Genomic DNA, 19,107 nt, shown 5'->3' with positions numbered 1-19,107 from the left:
TAGGCTGAGAAAGTTGGGGCTGTTCAGCCTGGAGAAGAGAAGGCTGCGTGGAGACCTCATAGCAGCCTTCCCGTATCTGAAGGGGGCCTATAGGAATGCTAGGGATGGATTCTTCATTAGGGACTGTAGTGACAGGACAAGGGGTAATGGGTTAAAACTTAAACAGGGGATGTTTCGATTGGATATAAGGAGGAAATTCTTTCCTGTTAGGGTGGTGAGGCACTGGAATAGGTTGCCCAAGGAGACTGTGAATGCTCCATCCCTGGCAGTGTTCAAGGCCAGGTTGGACGAGGCCTTGGGTGATATGGTTTAGAGTGAGGTGTCCGTGCCCATGACAGGGGGGTTGGAACTTGATGATCTTAAGGTCCTTTCCAACCCTATCTATTCTATGATTCTATGACATGTTTCTGTGATAGTGGATATCTTACCTTGCTAAGAGACTATACTTTTTTCTTGCGGGGGAGGGTAGGGTGTTGGTGTGGAGAAGCATCTTTTATAAGTGATAACATATAAAAATCATATCATTATTCATGTAGGATTTTAAATCAAATAAAATGTTATTGAGAAAAAAAAATTCAAAATGCTGAGACACTGGTATTAATAATTTTAGGACAACTTTCTCTTATACATGTGAAAACACTAACATGATTACTTCAGAATATAAAACACAATATGCCTGATCATGGAGGTCATATATATATATCTCCAAATAATAGTGACAATAATGATAATGATAGTAGTAACAATAATAAATATTACAGAGAGAATGCTACTGAAAACCCAAACAAAACCAGAAAGTCAATAGCTGCAAGTCTTGAGCCAAAATGGGATGCTGCTACAATTATTTTTTTCAGTCCTGTTCACAATTTAGACAGTGTTTTAACTATAGACATCACTGCTCTCTTTAACAAGTAGTAAGTGCCAAGGACTTAAGATAAAGATACAAACTAATTGCTTGAATTGTATTAAAATTGTATTAAAAAGCCAATTTTTTGTTGCATGCTGAAAGCCAAATCATGTTAAACTTTGTAAATTACAATCCAATTATATATACTATTCAGCCTCATCTATCATACTCAGACCTTTGCTAAAGGAAACAGCACAGAACAAACAAATCCAACATGCTACAGCAGTGCTTTACTGCAACTGGGAATGAAAATATTAAGCCAAGAAGCCAGCGGAGACCAAGAAGTAATTGAGCATAGTCCCTGCATCATGCATACCCATTCATTTGTTGACACGCTGTGCACATTGATTCTCCTCACTGCTGTTAGTACAAAGATATAGTTCCAAAAGTACCGTTTCATATAAAGTATATGTTGCTGTAGAAGGCATTAGAAGTGGCTGAGGGCAAAGATTTTCACAGAAGTACTTGGCAACCAACTCCGTTAAAGTGTCTGGGAATTTAAATATGTATCTTTCAGTCAGATGGTCTCTGAACTCCAGTAAAGTGTTGTTTACTACAACACTGTGGGAGAACTTAGTATCCAAAACAGCCAGGAAGAAAGAGGCTCCTACAAGTGGCCTATAGCAAAAACGCAATGTAAACCCTCACGCCCTATCCTCTGTCAACACAGGACACTTAACTCAGGAGAATATGAGGGTGACATCCTGTGTAGAGTCCAGTGCACACCTGATGAACACATTACATGTTCCTACAACTTTCCTTTCCAAGAAAGGACAGGATCCACACTTTTAAAGAAGTGCAGAGGAAAAGAGCAGTAATAGTGCTTACTTGCTCCATAACTAGTCATGGTTAAGGCATTCCACATGGGAGAAAGCAGAAATCCTCTCCTTTTCCCACAGTGATGCCCCTGGGTGTAACATAACAGCAGGATCAGATGCACCTTAACCTAGATAAAGTCAGAAAGTAAGAATAAAATAAGATTGCATAAACACTGTCCAATCTGTAAGCAGCAAAGACCTTTCTACACCAGCCTCTGCTGGCTGCATTTTCTGCATTTTTACTCTAATTAACCATAATAAATCACAGTTATACTGTAGGCAACTTAGGCTATATAAATACAGCCTGAAAACATGAAAAGCAAACAGCTAGAGAGGATCCCATGCTATCTGTTTTCTCAGAGTTTAAGACAAAATATTCACTGACGACAGTATTTCGAACGTACTTGTAAAACAGAAGTGGCTCCAGTTCAGGGCAATATGCAGACTTGGTGCTCCCCCTGTCTAGCTTAGGTAGAAAGTGGAGTCTCATCTCTGCAGCAAGCTCATCCTCCAAGTTCCTGATATGCGTTATCTTGGAAAATAAAATATCTCAGCTGACTGAATTCTGACTAGACTCTTCTCTTATCAGTGTCGGGAGCCTTTCTGGATATGTCAGACTCACTAAGCCTATGATGTAGTCTAAAAGATAAAAAGAATCAGTCAGTAAAACTAGCTGACACCTATCAGCACTAACTGTAGCTTCCAAAGAAAGGCATGTCCAACTTTGACTCGGTCTTACATGTTGTATCCTTGACCTACAAAAAGAGTTTGGCTATTTGTAAATCCTGAAATAATATTAACAGCAAAGCAAATACCAGCCTGACTGGTGTTTATGCTTTATTAATTCTGTATATACTAGCCATGTATGTGGTACATCACACACTTAAAAGTAAAAATATGCCTGAATACTTCCAACATTTCCAAAGTCAATTGAGGAAGCTGGATAAAGAGACGAAACTGTCACTGAAAAAATTACCTTTGTTTTCCACTTCTACATAGTAGTAAAAAAAATGAGGTTTTCAAGTTTAAAAATACATTATGCTTTGCCTTCTAAGATAAAAATACAAATACATACATTAGGCCTGGATTAATACTTCATGCAAAGCAGACTAGTTTAATATTTTGTAATTTCAAAGTAGCTTTTGCATCTGTTTTCTGTTTTCTTTCCATAAACTTTCTCCTTTCCTTTGACGCCTTTACATCACAAACTCGGTCAAGAAAAATATATCATTTTCATGTGTTGCAAAAGAAAAAAGGTCAGGAAAGCAATTACATAAGTAACAAAAATAAAGGCAAATTTTGGTAAAAATGAAAAACAGGAACACTGTAGGTTTTTTACTTAACTGTTCAATACATGTGTTAGCAGAAAAATAAGGGCAACTTCAAACACTGAGTGCTTACCAAGTTTGTAAATACACAAAAGAGCAGTAAAGCATAAAACCTTTTAAAGATAATGGACTAAGAACAATATGGACTAAAGCCCAATCTAAATTAAACATCTAACTTTTATTTCATCACTCCCTCAGAGCTGTTCTGAACTTAGTTTTACTTAAAGCATGAAAGAAAATATTGGAGGTATTTCTCATGTGCTTCAGTTAGACACTAGGATCTCATATCTGAAAAATGTTTAGAAATACAGCAAGCAGTTACTCAAGACAGTGAACTAATCAAGTATATAACTATTATATGGAGGCATAAATTCATGTTTACATTAATTATTTACATGAGAAATAAGACTTTATTAGGACTCTTCATATACACATAAATATTTGCAGAACTGGGAAAAAAATCAAATGCAGGGAAAAAATAATGTTTCTTACAGTAAGAAAAAAGTTTCAAATAGGTTGTGATGACATCTAAGAAATTAATTATATTTCTAAATTTTGGGGGGGGATGGGAGTTGGGAAAGTGAAGTATATAATGATTTTATATGGACAAAACAAACCTTTATACCAGAACAAAGATCTGGACTTTGGGCTCATCACAGCGAAGATTACTATCTTTAGAGCTAGCCTTTTGCTATATAGCAAAGGATTATATTTACCAAGATACAAGGACTGTAAATTCAGGTTACCTAAAGTAGAACCTGAAGCATACAATGTACCCACTGTGTCTGCTGGGAATGAAGTCATTAAGATTTTACAGCTTTTGAGAACTATAAACTTTATCTCCTGTACATTGTGTATGCAGTAAACCATGTGCTAGATAGAAGTCGCTGAATTTAGCTCTGCAAAGAAAGAGAAGCTATCATCAACAAAGAGGATACATGAATGGCTTTGCATACCCATGCATATCTCCAACTACCACCTACAGTAATGTATGAATACAGGCACAAGAGGAAGTTTGATAACTCTGTATAGCAGAAGCCATCTGGATCTGTCAATAAAAAAAAACAAATAAAAAAATCATAATTTCTGAGACATTAGTATTACCAAAAATTGAGGTGAGAGTTCAGAATAATGAACAATTGCTATTTCCTTACAACAAAAAAACAGGGTTCTTCATTCCTCTTGCTCTCCCATCCAACCAAAGCATATTTAAAAGTGTTTCTTCCCCCTTCATTATAAACTTTCCAATCCCTCCCCCAGATTTACGAGAACAAGAGCCTCAGGGCATTTTCTTTTATGGTACTATCTAACTTGCTTCTTGCTTGTGTATGTCATTGTACTCATTTGTTTTGGAAAGAACTATGGCAGAACATATGATGCAATTATCCTGATGCAAATACTGCACAAATATTACTACTATATAGCTCCATCTAAGATAAAAATAAGTAGCTGTAGCACTATATAAATTCTTGCCTTTGTCATTTTTTTCCATTTCTGCAGAAGATGCCAGTTGTCTGTGTGATAGAAAAAGCCATTTTTCGTGCTTTTGTCAGTCTGAGTACTCTTTGCTAGTATTGAGCTCCATTTCTCAGCCTTTTGTTTCCAGTTTTCCATAAACTCTCCAAGTTCCAATTCCAGCTCCATCTTGTATACAGCATTGCTAACTTTTCCTTAAAGCAGGAGAGCATTCAATTTCTGCAATGGACTAAGCCTTTTCAATCACACCTGGCTTCCTCTTAGGTGGTCACAGCTTTTACCAATTTTGGTATCCTGAGTTTATGTTGAGCTCCAGGCACACTTAGTCACACTTCTGTTAAGCAACCCAAACAATACTGCTGATGTGGTTTTGGTGGCTTCAAACTATTAGCAGATGGCACAGCAGGCAGCTTTGAGTGATTCATGAAATCCAGAAAGGATAACAATCTACTGGAAGTGTCTCATCCCACTTCAAAGCACTGAACCAAATTTCCAGCTGCACAGAATTTGGATACTACTGCATCATTTCCAGGGAAAACATTTATTCTTTTTCCTCCCTCTCCTTTCCCTCACACAAACACTGTTTGGGGCCAGGCCTCCAAAGCTAACCATAGATTATAGCATCCTATACTGAACAAACGAAATAGTATTTCTGAAACAGCCAAACTTTATCTCCTGTCTTTGACTTTATTTTACTGTAAAATTTCATAAAAATATTTTTTAAACAAAATACAAAATATCATTGGCATTTTATATCCCATTTGGTACCTGACAAAATAATAAATTAACACATGGAGTTAGACTTTCCTACATACGGAAGGGGTTTATGCATGTAAAGGTGATACACAAAGAAGGTAGCACTAGCAGGATATTATTAGAAGTTTAAATTTAATATTTTGTCACTGGGACAGTTCTGCTATAAAAGTTACTGAGGATTGCTTTCACAGTAAGGATATGTTAACTACACCTTAGGATTGCCAGGTAGGAGAAAGGCAGAAGCTAGAAAAAGCAACATCTGAAGTGCAGTGTGAGCACTGAACAGTCTCTTTAGCATCACTGAGTCTGATTGAGTTGGAGTATGAGAAGTACAGCACTAAGTGAAGGGAGTAGAGGAAAATCAAAATCTAGAAGCACATTAAGCTGCAGAGAACCAGAATGACTGATTGAGATGAAAAATAGCTAACAGACAAAATACTAAGTGCAGTGCAGTGCTTTCAGAAAGCAGTGCAATTATGCATATAAACCCCATACATAACCTGAGGATTCTTTGAGAACTTATTTGATGAGCACAGATTTATTTATTTAAATTTGATTAAAAAGAAACACCAAGTCCTGGACACAGCTGTGATTTTGATTGTATTCAATATATTTTAGTTTTACCTAGGTCAAGGCAGTAGGCTGTTACAGCCTTGTAGCCTGATCAATGCATGGTACAAAGCAGTACACAGACAGGGAGCACAGAGGGCAGACTGTTCTTACCTGAGAGGATAAGCTGGGCTAACAGGGAGGCAGGCAGGACAGTGTCCCCTCAAACAGCAGTGCAGACCCACCATACCTGACAAAGGTGAGCAGAGCAGATCCAGTGACAGGAGCCAGGCTCAGACTGCAGGATATGATGAAGGTCCAAGGTTAAGCCAAGAAGCTGAACCAGCAGGTAGGGGCTCACAATCAGATGTGCAGACAGCAACCAGGATCAGGCACAAGCAGTGATCACCAAGAAAGCCTGCAGCATTGAGACAGGTCTGAAGTCAATCCAGAAAGTAAAGCCTGTGGGTCAGAGCTAGGGTCTGGACTAATGGGGTACACAGCCAGGCATGGGCATGGCTGCAATACAGGGATCTTAACTGTAGCAACAGGAGAGCAAGAAGAGAGATTTCACAAGGTGGGACTTTTTGAGTCCAAACTGCCAGAGGCTTTATTGTGTATCCTGCATAAACTGAAACCGAAAGAGGTTCAGGAATCTTCATAAATTTAAGCCTACTGTTAAAACAGAGATACGGGGAAAAAGTGGGATGAAGAATGAAAGTTTCCTTTAGGCATTGAACATAGATACAGCATTTTCCCCTCTTCATTTGTCACATTATTTTCCATGTCTGTTGTGCAACAACAAGTCAAATGCATTAATTTAAATGTATATAGTGAAATGATCTCAAAGTGAAAATATATCCTTCTTAAAACATAAAGCAATGACTATAACTTTAAACTCAAACTATTCGTTTAATTTTTTTCTCTTCAGTTGTAAGATTCAATTTTCAAATAACTTTGGCTACAGAGTTTGCATAACACGTTTCTGATCCAGAATGCTTCCTATAATGAAAAAATTTGAGGAGAAAAGAGTGTCACACTACAAGAAATTTGAAATTCAGAAATGTTTCTTCTGCTCTCAATGACTTGCTTCAGTACTTTGCCTTGCTTTAATTGATCAAGCTTTTCTGGTATCTGAACTATTAAACATTCCTTATGACCAGGAATTTATAATTAAATTCTTATGGGAAATTTCATGAACAACTGAAATACCTTCAGTTAAGCAACTACTGAACAGACTCCCCAGGCAGAACCAAATCTGTTGGCTATTTTTACTGGACATCTCCATGCATTTTACAATGTCAGGAAGATCATTTTATGTTTAATCAATGATTTATTCTGAGTCAAATAAGTGAATCACATTTAGTGGGTCATGATTCACATACCACAGCATTATCTATCGTTACTTCCTCAGGCTAAATTTCTTGCTGCTCACGGAATTCACTGATGTTTTTATTGTCGTGTCTGACACTTACATGTTTCAAACACACTAAGAGGTTTAGATTCTTTATTACTTAATATTATGAATTTCACAAAAACAGCAGCAGCAAATGCCAACAGAATTAACTTTCTTAAACAACTGAAGTCATCCACGTAATAGCATACTTCAAATAAGGAACTGTCTGACGTAAAACTGAAGAATGGATTTTGAAGAGTCAAAGCTAAAGGCCAGATTCAACATTCCCTAGATTCAAACTTAGGTTATATGATGCTCAACATGGTAGAAGAAAGAAAAATAATGTACTAAGAAGAGGCTGTATATATTGAAAAGCTTCTTAAAGAAACAGCACAGTGAAACATGAATAGGTCTAGCTACATCCAAAAGGGACTGCTGTACTCCATAAGAAAAATAACTATCACAGGGATTAGCATTTGTAAATATTATTACTAATCTGTCAAATTTACTTTGAAGAAATAGCTCTTCTGTTACTATGAACAAAAAACTGTCTTGAGCAAAACACCTGGCTGCAAAATATTTCAGGAAATTCAGACTCAAGATTTCGTATAAACATATGCACACATGTGAAAAGCCCACATGGTTATTTCAACATGCCATGTATTGAACTGAAGGGTCATATCCTAGCAGCTCTAAAGAGCAGCAAACCTTTGCCTCAAAACACTCAACACAAAGACTTTGCTTGCAATTTTACAGTTAGATTGTCATAGAATCATAGAATCATAGAATAGTTAGGGTTGGAAAGGACCTTAAGATCATCAAGTTCCAAGCCCCCTGCCATGGGCAGGGACACCTCGCTCTAAACCATATCACCCAAGGCCTCGTCCAACCTGGCCTTGAACACTGCCAGGGGTGGAGCATTCACAACCTCCCTGGGCAACCTATTCCAGTGCCTCACCACCCTAACAGGAAAGAATTTCCTCCTTATATCCAACCTAAACTTCCCCTGTTTAAGTTTTAACCCATTACCCCTTGCCCTATCACTACAGTCCCTAATGAAGAGTCCATCCCCAGCATCCCTATAGGCCCCCTTCAGATTCTGGAAGGCTGCTATGAGGTCTCCACGCAGCCTTCTCTTCTCCAGGCTGAAGAGCCCCAACTTTCTCAGCCTATCTTCATATGGGAGGTGCTCCAGTCCCCTGATCATCCTTGTGGCCCTCCTCTGGACTTGTTCCAACAGATCCATGTCCTTTTTATGTTGAGGACACCAGAACTGCACACAATACTCCAGGTGAGGTCTCACAAGAGCAGAGTAAAGGGGCAAGATCACCTCCTTCGACCTGCTGGTCACGCTCCTCTTGATGCAGCCCAGGATATGGTTGGCTTTCTGGGCTGCAAGTGCACACTGCTGGCTCATGTTCATTTTCTCATCAACCAGCACCCCCAAGTCCTTCTCTGCATGGCTGCTCTGAATCTCTTCTTTGACCAACCTGTAGCTGTGCCTGGGATTGCTCCGACCCAGGTGCAGGACCTTGCACTTGGCATGGTTAAACTTCATGACGCTGGCATCAGCCCACATCACAAGCATGTCATGATCATCTCCTGATCACCAAAAGAAGGACCTTTAATCCAACTTCTCCCCCTTCTGGGGAAAGGAAAAAAAAACAAACCAGAACAGAAAGAAACAGCTAATTATTTCTATATCTATTATTTCTTAGGCTTTTCCATTATTATTCCTACTTGGGTTTTACCACCTTATTTCAAATTTCCCTTGCTCTCCTTTACCAGAACCAATAAACACTGCAAGCTTTTAATGCTCCTTTCTGTTTTTCAAGGCAAACTCTGAGGCAGAAAGAGTGAGAGACATTTCTCAAGATTCTTTGGCCAAGATACCAAGTCTTGAAGCTGGAGATTGTGAGATCCAGCAAGACCACTCCACAGCCTAAGTACATGCTGGAAGTCTGCCGTACCAGCATCTGGTTTACCAGCTGTTTCTGCAAAAGGGAGTCAGTTTCAGTAAGAAAAATCCAACTTTCCAGAAACAGGAATTTCTCTGTTTCCATATGGTGGCATCTAAGTTCCTATACTCATCACTGCATGCACACATATGCTCATTTATTTTCTCTTAGAACTAATAAGCAACTTCATGCTTGAAAATATGATTGTTGAATTTTAAAAAGCCTTTATCACTGAACAGAATACGAGTTACCGTAAAAAGGACCAAAGTCAGTCCTGTAGTTATTGTAAAATGAGTTCTTACAAAGTATGGGTTATAAAAGCACAGTTTCAAAATCTTAACAGTAAATACTTGCTCCTTCAAGGTGTGCAGGTAGTTAGAGAGATCTTTTCTTTAGAGTAATGTGGAAATTTTGAAGTGTCTCACAACATCCTTTGGTAACCACTACCTGTCACCTGAAGAACTGCATTACAGAGGACTAACCCCTGGCCAGTTAGGTCACATTGGTAAAACCTGTCTGTCTTCTGACTTACGAATGCACAGAGAAGAACCTAGAGAAATAAGTCAGTGCATCCAGTTGTGAGGTCTGCTTTCAAAGGATTAGTAAACTGAATGACTTGAGAGCAGCAGCTGCACAGACCTCATTTTCCCCAGTGTTTTCCCCATGGCACATGTCATACTGTCCAGAGACATACAAAAAAGTTCTAGATAATGAGTCTCAGGTATCTGGGACAGCATAATCCTACTGTCCTTATCTCTCCATTTCTCAGCACAGTGTGGAAACTCCCCTTAGACAAGCTTGTTCTTTATCATCTGCCAGACTGGCAAGGAGAAGTTTTCTTGCTAGTATGTAGACAATATTAAGCAAGAGTTCTTGCAGTTCCTGTTGAGTGGGACAGTTATGTCTGGCTCACTTCCATGCATCAACATTTAATTCTAAGGATTTTTTCCAAGCAGGTAAGGCAGTGAGACAGATGCAGAAAACTCATACATCCCTCACTGCCCTTTTACTTTTTACCAAAAAGCTGGACATGAGTTGACATGGTCAGGGGGCAGGGGGAGGGGAGGGAAGCCAAAAGGGAAAACTAATAAATCACCTTACACTAGTAACTTTCAGTAGTATAAATATTCTCTGAACTGAGAAAACAATGGTTTGAAGGAAGACAGGAGCCACTGTAAAGGTAGCACTTCTTCCCACACCGCAGCTTGAAGTTAAAAGGTGAGATACATGAACATAAGTGCTTTTTTTTCATTCCCAAGGCTATTGTAACAACCTACATTCATCTCTTCCTCCATTACTAGAGCACTTCCAGGATTAAAGTCACACTCTGTTTGGCTAGTTATGCTTTCTGATAATTATCACTCAAAGACATATATGGGTACCAGAAAAGACATACAGTGCTGCTTCACTTTAGACAGCTAATCCCTGCTTTCCTTATGTGAGTGAGGATACACAGCTGGAGGTCAGGGTGATATTTAAAAATATGGAGCTGAGGAAAAAAAAAAAAACAATTAAATGCAAGAGGCTGAAGAAGCCTCACTTTTAAATTTCTTCTTTTTCCCCTTAAGACCAAACTGCATTTTCAACAGCAATCTACAAATCTGTAGTCATGTTTAGATCACCTCTCACTGGTACCACATTAAGACTTCAAAGTAAACATCGAGCAAAAAAACCTCCCGAAATGCTTTGTAGATTTCTAAGTGATTGAGAAATGACCAAAACATTACTGGAAAAATAAAAAAAAAAAGGAATGAGAAAGCTGTGGTACACGGAAGCTCAGATTATTCTCTTCCACTCTTGGAGAACAATTTTTCTATTAAGAAACAAAATTCCTAAGCTAAAATTCGGAATTCTTTGAAGCACACGACACAGTAATTAACCACAATGAGTCAAGTCAAATGCATCTGGACTATTCAAAAGGTTACTTTAAATACTATCAGCAGAATTATGCATGTGTCTTACTTCCTCAAGACTTACTCTTTGCTTTTACATCAACTGTAAAAGCACAATTGCCTATTAATAGACTTAACAAGGAACACTGAAATACGAACTGTTAGATCTTGTATAGTACAATATTGTCCATACGGACAAGGAAATCTGACTAGTTACTATAAAACCCATTTTTCAACATTTGCTGTGAAGAAATGGTAATTCACATACACATTTCTGAGCACACTTGCAGAAAGTGTTTCAAGCAAGAGGATGCTACTGGATATTCAAGTTGGAAATTAGTTTTATGAGAAATGTCTTTCAGTTGTTTCACTTTTTTTTCCCTTTTTTTTTTTTTTAATTGGGATACAGCAACTATCTTGGTGTCAGACTGCCATCAATAACATTAGCAGAAATTAATAAAAATATTTGCATAAAGCACTCTTTATTTTTCATTCACTGAACTGTAAATATCTGATACCGATAAAGTTACAGATGATTGCTTAGTTGTTAGCGATGTAATCCTAGCAATTAGCAATGATTATAGTAAAAAAAAAAGAAGACAAATATTAATACAATCTCCAGTTGATGTAACTAAAGCATAAACAAACTGTACAAAACATGCAAAATACTTGCTTATCATGGCAAAACATTTAATGAGATTTGCAAAGTGCCTTCAATACAACAAACTCTATTAGATCTTATTAACAGAGCAAAGCGACGTTACTCAGATCAGACTAAAAGGCTCCATGGCTAAACTGGGTTTTTGCGACATTTGTGACTATTACACTTAACAGTGAAACCTTCCTCAATTTCACTTAAACTTGTAACTGTTACTCTGTGGGAAGAACTCGGCATTACCACCACTTTCACTAAATAAGAGATTTCTTGAACACAAAAGATTGAGAAGTCTAGCAGAACTTACAGTGAGCATTGCTACTTTCGGTCTTAAGGGATAAAAATACATTACATGGGAAAAAAAAAAAAAACAAACACCAAAAACAAATCAAACAAAACAAAACAAACAAACAAAAAAAAACCAACAAAAAAACAAACAACCAAAACCAAACCAACAAAACCCAAATCAAAACAAAAAAGCAACCCAACATTGCATACAGATGATTGCTTTAAATATCCCTGTCAGGAAATTACAAAAAAAAAAAAAAAAAAATGAGAACAATAACATAGAATCATAGAATAGATAGGGTTGGAAAGGACCTTATAGGACCTTCTAGGATCATCTAGTTCCAACACTGTCACCATGGGCAGGGACACCTTGCTCTAAACCCCTCGTCCAACCTGGCCTTGAACACTCCCAGGGATGGAGCATTCACAACCTCCCTGGGCAACCTATTCCAGTGCCTCACCACCCTAACAGGAAAGAATTTCCTCCTTATATCCAAACTTCCCCTGTTTAAGTTTTAACCCATTACCCCTTGTCCTATCACAACAGTCCCTAATGAAGAGTCCATCCCCAGCATCCCTATAGGCCCCCTTCAGATTCTGGAAGGCTGCTATGAGGTCTCCACGCAGCCTTCTCTTCTCCAGGCTGAACAGCCCCAACTTTCTCAGCCTGTCTTCATATGGGAGGTGCTCCAGTCCCCTGATCATCCTTGTGGCCCTCCTCTGGACTTGTTCCAACAGATCCATGTCCTTTTTATGTTGAGGACAGCAGAACTGCACACAATACTCCAAGTGAGGTCTCACGAGAGCAGAGTAGAGGGGCAGGATCACCTCCTTCGACCTGCTGGTCATGCTGCTCTTGATGCAGCCCAGGATATGGTTGGCTTTCTGGGCTGCCAGCACACACTGAAGCTGGCTCATGTTCATGTTCTCATCGACCAGCACACCCAAGTCCTTCTCCGCAGGGCTGCTCTGAATCTCTTCTCTGCCCAACCTGTAGCTGTGCCTGGGATTGCTACAACCCAGGTGCGGGACCTTGCACTTGGCATGGTTAAACTTCATGAGGTTGGCATCAGCCCACCTCACAAGTGTGTCAAGGTCCCTCTGGATGGCATTCCTTCCCTCCAGTGTATCAACTGAACCACACAGCTTGGTGTCATCGACAAACTTGCTGAGGGCGCACTCAATCCCACTGTCCATGTCAGCGACCAAGATGTTAAACAAAACCGGTCCCAACACCGATCCCTGAGGGACACCACTCGTTACTGGTCTCCAGCCAGACATTGAGCCATTGACCACAACTCTTTGTGTGCGGCCATCCAGCCAGTTCTTTATCCACCGAGTGGTCCATCCATCAAATTGATGTCTCTCCAATTTAGAGACAAGCATGTCGTGTGGGACAATGTCAAACGCTTTGCATAAATCCAGGGAGATGACATCAACTGCTCTACCGCTGTCCATCAGTTCTGTAGCCCCATCATAGAAGGCCACCAAATTGGTCAGGCAGGATTTCCCCTTGGTGAAGCCATGTTGGCTGTCCCCAAGCACCTTGTTGATTTTCATGTGCTTTAGCATGCCTTCCAGGAGAATCTGCTCCAAGATTTTGCCAGGCACAGAGGTGAGACTGACTGCTCTGTAATTGCCCGGGTCATCCATTTCTCCTTCTTGAAAATGGGGGTTATATTTCCCTTTTTCCAGTCATCAGGAACTTCATCTGACTGCCATGATTTTTCAAATATGATGGCCAGCGGCTTAGCAACTTCATTTGCCAGTCATAGAAAAACATGATTATTTCCTCTATAGCTGTTTCCCTAAGGCTACATTTCTATTTACACTTGATTTCATGGGAATGCTCAGGCACCTCAGAGAAAAAGCTATATTTTATAATCCTATGTACTTCTTGTCTCAGAAATGCATAAACTTTTACCGGAAGAAGTTTCACTAACAAGGCACAAAGTAGTCAAACCCACACATCCTTAATCTAATTTTGACTGACATTTTTTTGTAATGAAGTTCGTTCCTCCTCTATAAAACCTCCTATCTGTAACATATTCCAGTATTAAAAAAACTTTTGTTGCTATAATTATTTCAACTTTACTGACCACTCTGTAAGGATTTACAGTGGATATAGCCTCTCCGAGTAACAAACCGTATTAAAATGCTTTTGTGAGAAATTTTGTCAGAAACGTATTTAGCGAACACAGGCTATAAACCTGACACTTCCTCACTGAACTTTCCTATTATGCTTCTGAGATTGAAAACAAAGTTTGAAGTATTCTTTGTTGGGCACGATTATTTTGCGCCAGGAGTAACCACGTTGTCAGTTCGATGCAACTTATCCATCCTACTGACACCTAATACTTTTGAAGGGACTTACACAAGATTCAGAAAGCAGTCCAATGGTATATATTTCAGCATCAACTCTAATTCTTCCAGAAATCTCTTTGCCTTCAAGCTTTTCAGGCTGATTAATCAAGCACTTTTCATCGAGTAATTGAACAAAGAGTTGCAGCTTTCTCAAGACAGGACTGAAGAAGTACTTGCAACTCCAAAGATATCTAAAGCATTGTGTTTCATGTTAATCAGAAGCCAGAATGTTCCCCTATAGCTGCCTCAGAAATCCAATAAGGTTGGATGCTACTGCTGCCATACTAAAACACACTTTAACTTAAAAAGAGATTGATCAGTCACTTACCAGCAGAAACATATACGACATGACTGAGCTTAACATGAAATATGAAAGGTTTAGAACCACACAAGACTTTGGAAACACATAGAATGTAGAACCGTTTCCCTTCAAACTCAGTAGTAAGCCAACATTTAAGGAAGCTGCAAGATAATCAACAGAAAAGATTTCAGCCATCAAAAGAGCAGTTTCAGAGATGTGTAGGAATTTTTTCATTTGACATTCATCAGGTCTAATCACAGAAACCAGGTAAGAGTTAACATGAAACTTTGATTTACTCATATGATGTTAGTATAAGAGACAATACTTTGCCCACACTGTAAGATCACACTTGAAGTCTGACAAGCATGACACGCACACTAACATGTCCCGTATTGAACAGATAAATATTTTTACTCATCACACTGATAAGTCCTATTTCACTAGTTAAAAAAACAGGATTTTTGTTTTCTGATAAGTAAGCATAAACTGAAACAATAGGTAATTTGGCATTTTGAAGTTTTTGTGCCAACTCTATTACTTCATTAGGGAACAAGAGAGAATATCTCAGAATTCACAACCAGCATCTAGAAACAGAGGCCTGCAAGTTTTGATGGATGTACTATGCAAACCATGGTAAATGCTCATAAAGCTCAGGTTCACAGTCTAAGTACGATGAACAGTGAGAAGTAACAATTTTTCATGTATATTTTCCTTATCCTTAGTAACTAATGCAAGGTAACATACTTTTACACCTTTCATTAACAATGACAGATGCAACTATGCTTCACCTCCTTCACTAGCTGATAATCACCCATTTTATGCCGCACTATGACACGACTGCCAAATCCAACAGAAGATATTAAGAGAAAAATACTTTTACAGATCTGAGGCATAAAAAAAAGAAAAACCGCTTAGTCCCATAGAGTTGAAATACACACACCACACACTACCTAGTCACCTTTCCTTAGTATTTTCATACTTTAGTCTCCATTCATGTAGGTGTCATAACCTCACTGCCCAGAGGTCAGCCCTTAGAATATACACTACTACTGCAACTGAAATAAAGACTTACCTGTTTCTTATTCACTCTTAAAGAGTATACCAACACCACAGATTTAACTAAGTCACTAAGATCAAATATCTTGCAAAGATAAGGACTTCTAGTGCTTGGAAACTCAAGGATAAATCCATTGTTAATTAATCAATGACCTTCAACATTACCCTGCAAGGTAGTAAGGTAATACACATCCAGCATTAAGTTCTAGGAGGGGAAAAAGGATCAATTCCTGCAGTTCTACGGGAGCATTGAGAGGATTCATGAACATTTATCTTAAAATATAGCTTTAAAAAAAAATAATCTGTCAGTGGATTGCCAAGTTCAAGTCAATTTCAAAACACACAGTAGGAAAAACATTCAAAAGAAGGAATTTATACAAATAACTCAATACAATAAATTTTCCATCTCCAAGGGATTTATTTATTTTTTTTTACCTTCCCTAATATTTGTGTTTTGGGGGAATAAATAATTTTCCTCTATCTTTTCATGGGTAAATAAAAATTTCTCAGTCATTGCAGTTGACTTTAGTCACTTTTCAATTTCATGTCTAAGAGAGGAATCTCCTGGAGCGACTGTTTTTATTGATTACATTCAGATAAATTGTACAGAAGTACCCATAAACTTCATATCCTCCATTTTCTACCTCATTAGTATCATAAAAATAAATAAATCTGCTACTTGATCTGACAAGAAGCTGATACCCATATGTACAGATTTCATTACCATCTTCCCTGCAATACTCATTTATTAAAAACATCATGAACTTAAAGAAAACCCAGATTTGCACTACTAAATCAAACAGCCAGCAGAGGATTCTTTCTGTAGAAGCTTAGATGTTGCAACTGAAATGGAAGGTCATTTTCATGAACAGATGTAAACAAGTATAAACACCTATTCTAAGGATACAAAACCACAGGCATTGTATATGCTTGACAATTTTTATTGTTCAAGAATCTCCCTGTCCCCTCTTACAGAGCAAAAAGACTGTCATCAGCACCACAACCATCTGGATCCAATTTTCCTTCTGAGACTTCGCTCTGCTCAGGGGTAACTAACTCTTCTGCTACTAGTTCATTCTATCTGACTTTTGTGTGACAAAAACAAATTTTGAGTAATTGGGGGAAAAAAAAATAATCTTTTCTCTGAAGCACACAATGAGTCTTGTGGTCTCACTGCTTTCTTCTCATCCTCTTAGCCAAAAACCAGAATACTGCATTTCCACATCTCTGGGCAGCTATTCACTCATAAATCAAAACACTGGTGAACATGAAAACTTGTATTTTAAATTTGTATCTGTATACCAAACTTGTTTTTAAAGCAATCCATAAAATGTTACTCTTTGAAGGAAGACTTTGGGCTACAGCAGGGCTCTTAAATTTTAATATACCATGTTAAGACTGGCAGCCAAAGAACAACAGTATGAGGTAACACTGATAGCAGTAAGACACACTGACTTCTTTCCAACAACAGGAAACAGCAGCTGTAAGGTAGAATTCTTCACAAAACCTGAACTTTCGGTTTATACGCATTATACCCAAATTTCAGTTCTGACACCTATGCTCCACCATATGTTTATACCAGCAGAAAGCAGTAGCCCTTGAAGCAAATCAGAACACAAACCTTTTGTCATTCTATATACAGAAAAATATGGTATCTAAAAACCGTAAAATGGATTAAAGCTCAAATCTCTATTTTGATTTTTTTTTTTTAACACCTTTATTTTGGTAATCACTTTTGTGGTTTAACCACAGCCTTCAACCCCAGGGCCCAGCCAGTCCCTTCCCCCGAAGTTCATATGCTGAGCATGATGTCATATGGTATGGAATGCCCCTTTGTCCAGTTTGGGTCAGCTGCCCTGGCCATGTCCCTCCTGGCTTTTTGGGCTCTTCCAGCCCTCTCACTGGCAGCGCATAAGCTGAAAAGTCCTTGAGTTAGTATACTAACACTACTTAGCAACAACTGAAAACATCAGTGTTATGAACACTATTCTCATATAAATGCAAAACAGCACTGTACCAGTTACTAGGATGAAAATTAACCCTATCCCAGCTAAAACCAGGAGTCATTGACTTCATATACAGTTTTAAATTTATGTGACTGACTACTGTCTTAAAAGTAGGCAACATACAAATAACTGCCTCTAAAACCAAGATAGACATTCTGAAAAATAGTTTTACAGCCTTGGTGAAAATGGTCAAAAATGGGCACATGGATTTTGATCAAGAGAAAAAAAACAAAGATTCTAAATATAACAAAGTACACTAGTTTTGAGTTGTTCTACTTCTTCGTTAAATATCTTATTTAAAAAAATACAAACCAAGCATTTCTCACTCACACATTTAGCTAACAAACTTTGTTAAAATTCCATCTTTATATCCACCCTCTTTTTTCATTCCACAAATCCAGAAAGATTGCTTGCAGTTGAAGTTATTCTCATATACATAAAGAAAGTATACTTCATAAAAGCATGGATACAATCAGAAAGGCCTCTTATAGAGGAAGTTTTCCCTTCCCCTAAACCTGAACTGCTGCAACAAGTTGCTGAAGTAGGGAACCCCCACATAAAGCTTATGTTCTCATCAACCTCATCAATTTTTTATAAAACACAGACATGGATCACATGTTCTTTGCTGAAACAGATCTTCCCTTTCCAGCCACAGCAATGACTCAAGTGCATCCTTTCAGCAGTAGAAGAGCACAGCATAGGTTTTACTTCTTGTGATAAAATTTTATCCTGTCAATATATATGAAACACCAACAGGTAACAGACGTTGTTTTACACTGCTGTTTCAAAGAAATTCTCTAAATATAGTAAGTTTTCATCTCATAAGCCTACAAGACTTAAAGGACCTCACATTTCAATGAAGTATGCCCATATGCAAAAATAAGCGAAACGTATCTTTTACTTGTTGTAAACGTGCTCCAAATAATCAAAATTCTTTTGCTTGTTTTTCCTTCTGTTTCTTCTCCTGGTCTTTTAAGAAGAAAGGAGAAGTTTCCTAAATGAATTTATATACACTACACACTTAATGTTTCAGTAGTTCAAATGGTCTATTACTAGCCTTACCAAAATTATTTACCTATTCATGTTCACATACAAGCATCAGTAAGAGGCAGAACACTACGTGAGCTCCAATCTCCAGACATTCCCTTTAGTCTATATAGAAAAAAAGTTGAAGCATTTTCCATTACAACACTGTTATCCACAAGAATCTTCAATATATGTGTTTTTCTAATATTAAATTACCTGCCATGGTCAGCTAAAAAGCATTGCTTTGCAGACTTAAATTTAAGGGACTCTAGAAAAGTACTACCTTGTATCCAAGAGCTTAACTTCCCAAAATATAGCGTACCTTCTTTCT

The 19,107-nt window shown here is 38.2% G+C and overlaps 1 long non-coding RNA gene across 1 annotated transcript; it reads right to left on the bottom strand.

Moving 5' to 3' along the window:
• Nucleotides 1-1,646: 1,646 nt before the first annotated feature.
• Nucleotides 1,647-18,056, bottom strand: LOC133218643 (uncharacterized). The gene is made up of 3 exons (XR_009727222.1): nt 17,200-18,056; nt 6,085-6,252; nt 1,647-1,853 (listed from the first exon to the last, which is right to left on the bottom strand). It is a non-coding gene; the product is annotated as an uncharacterized LOC133218643 (long non-coding RNA).
• Between the last annotated feature and the right edge of the window lie 1,051 nt (nt 18,057-19,107).

The sequence above is a fragment of the Neopsephotus bourkii genome, unplaced genomic scaffold (genome assembly GCF_033783945.1).
Source record: "Neopsephotus bourkii isolate Nb327-2 ecotype Australia unplaced genomic scaffold, CSIRO-AGI_Nbou_v1 NB_1279, whole genome shotgun sequence".
NCBI classification, from domain to species: Eukaryota; Metazoa; Chordata; class Aves; order Psittaciformes; family Psittacidae; genus Neopsephotus; species Neopsephotus bourkii.
Note: the sequence above shows the minus strand (reverse complement) of the source record. Positions and strands in the feature narration are given on the sequence as shown.